This window comes from Stegodyphus dumicola, chromosome 4 (genome assembly GCF_044657685.1).
Source record: "Stegodyphus dumicola isolate Sdum_Otavi_A_Nest chromosome 4, ASM4465768v1".
Taxonomy (NCBI): Eukaryota; Metazoa; Arthropoda; class Arachnida; order Araneae; family Eresidae; genus Stegodyphus; species Stegodyphus dumicola.
In genome coordinates, this window is record NC_140771.1 from 135,200,544 (window position 1) to 135,206,735 (window position 6,192).

Genomic DNA, 6,192 nt, shown 5'->3' on the forward strand with positions numbered 1-6,192 from the left:
TACAGACTTCCTTGCGCAAGTCACAGCGATAACAGTAACATGGCCGTCAAGCTTCACCGTTTAAGTTGAACCTTCCCTCCTTCTATTCTAACCTCCTTCGTAGGTTTGAAAAGGATTGGGGACTGGCGCTGCGATCACGAAAGCTGGGTGCAGTGTCTAAACATAGCTCCGAAATTTTTTAAATAAAAGTTTCAGTAAATGTTTTCAACTCTCTAAAAAAGTTTAATGCGCTGTTCCTATGCAATGTCTCATTCATCAAATTGAAAAAGGAAACTTCGCTTCTTCGAAACTTCAAGTGTTTTGTTAGCTGTTCACTATCAACAAGAGAAATCCAAAAGAGGCCCTGACACGGAATATTCAGATAAGTAACATTCTGTTCTCTATACAATATCTGTTTCTCTATCACTAGAGTGCTATTAAATTTATTTATTTATTATTTTCATAAGATTTTAGCATTATACAATAGTTGTTAATAGTAGCAGGTCATGTGGTTCTTTTCTTCGTAACTATTCCGTAGAGACGCCACATTCCTTATGAGTAGTCCGTTCTTATCAGCAACTCACACGCTTCGGAGCCCCCCCCCTTTTCGTGCTTCGGAATTTCTTGAGAGGGAGAAATGGGTATCTCTTGACTATCGATGAGTATAGATTGTGATTTTTGTAACTAAGATCCCCGACTTTTTTTTCAGGTCTCAAACTTAGAATTATGAGCAAATAAAAATACAGTGTGACGGAATTTGTTAAAGTTGTACTATAATAAATTACAACGGTTAAATTAATAAATTAATTTTATATTTAACTAATATTTAAGAATAATAAACTGTAAAATTTATTTTTGCTGAAATGCTCTCACACTGTGTATGGATTTATGATTTTGTCAATTACTGTTTTTATGAAATATACATGAATTTTTTGGGAACGGTAATATTTAATGTTACTTTAGTTAAAATATTATGTACATCTCTGTGATGATATATGTCTTTTCTAGTTAGGTCTCAAGATAAGGGCATACACATTACCATGTAGGAATTCATTCATTTATTTATTTATTTTTAACTTAGCTAAAGTTTGCTTCTTAAAGACACGAATTTTTGCAGATGAACTCTGTATTGTGATTCTAAACTAATAAGTGGACTGTATAGCAAAAGAACTAACTACGAGTAATTTATTTACAGTAATTAACTATTCAGATCTACTACATGCTCTGGCATGTTGCTTAGCCGAATCCAGATGGCCAAGTGAGAGTTTCTCTCCCTGTCCAATAGGTGGCGCTGTATTCTAACTTAACATGCCACCGCCCGTTGAAATTACAAATTTTAACATGTAAATTACAAACAAACATACAATTTAACAATTCAAGAAAAACTAATTCTACACTACAATATGAAAGATGATAGATAATTTCATCATGAATATAATATAAAATAATATAATCATTTTGAGAACATTAACATTCACTATGCTACAATCGAACTTATTCTTAAACAGTTCCATTTTATGTAAATCACAATTTTCAATAAGAACATAATGTAAACTAAGCATTATTATCCTGGATAGGTAATAAACAAATTTAACTAATACATCGAATATACACACCATTTGATGTTTTCACTTTAACAACTCTGGCCGTATTATCTTTACCAGGTAAAACTTCTAGAATTCTTGCTAAAGACCATTTAAATGGAGGAAGATTATCTTCCTTTAACACAACTAACATACCTGATTTTAAATTTTCTTTATTAATAAACCATTTGGTGCGTTGTTGTAGATGATTTAAATAATCAGTTTGCCAACGTTTCCAAATAACTTGAATGAATTTGGTAATAACTTGCCATTTAAAAAGTCTATTATCTGTAAGATGAGATAAATCTGGTTCAGGATATGAAGTAATGGAACGTCCAATTAAAAAATGACCTGGCGTTAAGGCTTCAAAGTCATTCGCATCTGTTGATAAAGGTAAAATTGGACGAGATTGAGAATACCTTCAATCTGTGTGACAACAGTCCAAAATTCTTCTAAAGTTAATTTATAACTGCTGATTGTACGTTGAAGATGATATTTAAATGACTTAATACCTGCTTCCCATAAACCACCGAAATTTGGTGCTCTAGGTGGAATTAGTTTCCAATTTATACCTTCAGATGTTAAGAAATCTGCTATATCAGAATTAGATTTAAGGACTAAACTATGCAATTTTTTCAGTTCTGATTTTGCACCAACCATATTAGTACCGTTATCTGACATTATGGTATTACATTTTCCACGTCTAGCAATAAATCTTTTAATAGTAGCAAGTAATGAATCTGTGGTTAAATCAGTTACTACCTCTAAATGTACTGCTTTAGTAGCTAAACATATGAATATAGCAACGTAGACTTTTGCATAATTACCCTTTCTCTGATTTTTATAATGAGGAATGGACCAGAAAAGTCGAGTCCACACGTATTAAATACAAACCCTGGGTTAACTCTTTCACCAGGTAAATTTCCCATAAGTTGTTCACATACAGTTGGTTTAACCTTAAAACATGTTACACATTCATGTACAACCTTTCGAGCTATATCTCGACCATTAATAACCCAAAATTTACTACGAACCTAATGCAATAGTGCTTGAGCACCAAGATGTAAATATTTAACATGGTAATACTGAAAAATTAATCTTGTAAATACATGATCTTTTGGCATTACATATGGAAACTTTTGGTTGTAATTAAGATTACTATTGGCAAGTCTGCCTCCTACTCTCAAAAGAGAATCATTATCTAGAAATGGACATAAAAATTTTAACTTGCTTTTGGAAGAAGCACAATTCTTATTTTTTAAAGACAGAATATCCTTGCTAAAATGCTGTAACTGTACATACCTGATAATGATTTTCTCAGCGTCATCCAATTCTTTAACAGTTAGAGAACCTATTAAATGTTTTCCCTTACAATTGGCTATAAATCTACAAACAAAATTTAATACACGAATAATACAAATATAGTTATTACTAATGTTAAGAATATGATCTAAAACAAGGGAATTAGAGTTCACATTTAGATTAACTAAGTCATTATCCTTAAGTTTGAGTTCTTTGACGTATTCCACATCATCCATATCAGATGAAATTAATTCAGAAGGATTAGTCAAAAACCTCTCCTTAGTCAAGAAAGTTGGTCCATACCACCATAAATCATTATGAAGAAGATCTTTAGGTTCAGCTCCACGTGATATCAAATCAGCTGGATTATTGTGAGTGCTAACATGGTACCACTCTTGAACCGCAATCATGCTTCGAATAACAGATACTCTATTTATTCTTGTCCAGGCTTTCTTATCTTATCTAAACATTATTTCCTATCTTGTTCATTTGCGGTTTTACAGCTGAAGATGATGGTTCGGTAAAACCATCGAAACTAGTCCTGTGAAAATTTTGTAAATATAACGCTGATTTTTGTTGTTTGACTTCTGAATTAGTAACAGATACTCTATTAGCAACAAATGTCTTTAGTTGATAAGGTTCCTTCTTAATCCATGCTAATACTATTGACGAATCAGTGAAGTAATACACCTTGACAATAGGTAGCTGAATGGCCTCTAATATTCTTTTCATTAGTTTTACCAACAGAACTGCACCACAAAGCTCCAAACGAGGAATGGTAATTGACTTCAGAGGTGACACACGAGACTTGCTGCACAGAAGTCTTGATGAACATTCATTTCAAGATGACATACATTTCACATAAATTGCAGCACCATAGGCTTTCTGACTAGCATCACAGAATCCTATAATTTCTATTTGTTGTAATCCATTGGTTAGAACAAATCTAGGGATGCGATAATCGTTGACTATTTTGAGACTATGCAGAAATGCCTTCCATTCTTCAGAGTAATTTTTAGGAAGAGGTGTATTCCAATTTAATTTTAGAAGCCAAAGTTTTTGTAGAAATATTTTAGCTTTTGTCGTAACAGGTTCAATTAAACCTAACGAATCAAACAGGCGACCTATCGTTGATAAGACATCTCTTTTCGTGCCTGTTTCTTCAAATCAGGTATTTTTAGATCGTAAGAAAAACAGTCTGTAGACGTATTACATGACATTCCTAAGGCTTTTGTAATCTGAGGCTTATCCGTAACTTGAAAGGAATAATCCTGAGTAGCACTTTCTTTATTCTTCAATAGTTCTGGATTGTTTGAACACCATTTGTGTAACTGCATTCCACCACGTTCTAGAAGACAGGTTAACTGTGTCTGCAACTCCTTGGTTTCTTGGATCGTATTAGCTCCAGTAATAATGTCGTCCACGTAACAGTCCTTCAGTATGGCTCTTGAGGCATGAGGAAAGTCTGTCGCTTCATCCATTGCTAACTGCTTCAGGACTCTAGTTGCAAGGATTGGTGCACTTGCTGTTCCGTATGTTACAGTCCTTAGACGGTAAGTCTGCACAGGATTACCAACTGATTCCTTCCACAAGATCAACTGCAGGTTTCGTTGAGATGGTTCAATAAGTATTTGTCTGTACATCTTCTGAACATCAGCTCCTAATGCATAGTTGTATTTTCGAAATCTAATAATAATAGAAAATAAATCTTCTTGAGGTATTCGCCCTTTCATTAATATTGAGTTCAGTGACTTTCCATTGCTAGTAGCCGCGGATGCATTAAACACAACGCGAAGCTTGGTAGAGGCTTTCTCTAGCCGATAAACTCCATGATGACTAAGATAATTGGAAGTCGATGTTTCAATTTCTTGCACTTCTTCCATGTGATTTAGATCCTTATATTCTTTAATAAAATTCTTATATAATGTTTTCATATTCGAATCACTTTCTAGTCGATTCTACACTTGATGCAATCTTTTCTCAGCCAGCGTTTTCGATTCTCCTAATTCTACACCTTCCCTTATGGTAACTGAACTACGTATCTTCCATCATTTTATCTATAGTGAGTACGCTTGAAATGTTCTTCACAGTATTTTTCTTCTTCACTCAAAGCATCCTCGATATTTTCAATGGATTCAACTTCCCAAAATCTTTGCAAAATTTCTTCAACTCTTTCTTCATTATTTAGAACTAAACCACAATAATTTACTTCTGAGTTACTCTTGCATGCACCAGACGCGATATATCCAAAAACTGTTTCTTGAAATATCAACGGTTGATTTTCTAATTGAAATTTTCCTTCTTTTAAAATCTCAAAGAACAATTCGGCTCCTAATAACATATCTATTTTGTTAGGTGTTCCAAATTGCGGATCCTCTAATTCAATATCAATGGGAATATTTAATGACTACACATCTAAACACCTTGATGGAGTTACATTGGTTATTTTAGAAATAACCAAACAATTAACTGATCTTACATATGATAAATCCTTATTAGAAATTTGTACATCTAGTTGATAATTAATATTTATAACGTTCTCATTAATTCAGGATACAGATGCATAAATTCTTTCTTTCTTTAAATTTAACAAATTAGCGACTCCTTCACACAGGAAACAACTCATGCTGCCGTTATCAAATATTGCACGAACTGGGATTCTTTTTCCTTCGGAATTGCAAATATATATTATTGCTGTCGCCAATAGGACGTTTTTTCTGCGTGTCAAAAGACAACTTGATTGATTTTTATTAGAGACATCTGCGTTCTTGTTTATAATTTCGTCACTCGCTGCTTCCGTTTTTGTTCTGTCTAACTTATGTTCGATGGAGCTATTTCTGAGCAGGCGATGTATTAATGAATGGTGTTTTTTATGGCATTCCGAACATCTGAACTTAGAATTGCATTTTGCGATTAAATGTTCGTTACTGAAACAGTTTAGACACAATTTATGGGTTTTAACTATTTCATATCTTTGATTTGGATTTAATTTCAAAAATGAATCACATTTATGCAGTGGATGATTATTATTTTTACATATAACACAAATCGAAACACTATCGGTTTTACCCATCAGAGCCTTTGATTTCGAATTTTGTTCAAACGGATATTTCATTTTATTAGCATTACGGTTAATGTTATCCAATATCTGACATCTTTTCTCTAAAAACGAAATTAATTCATCAAACGTAGGAACTTCCGTAGCATTAATGCTTAGTTCAAATTGTTTGCGCGTTTCGAAATCTAGTTTCTGAAGTACGATATTTAATAACAGAATGTTGGATAAATTATTTTTCTCATATTTTAAAACATTCAAAGCCCTAACGTT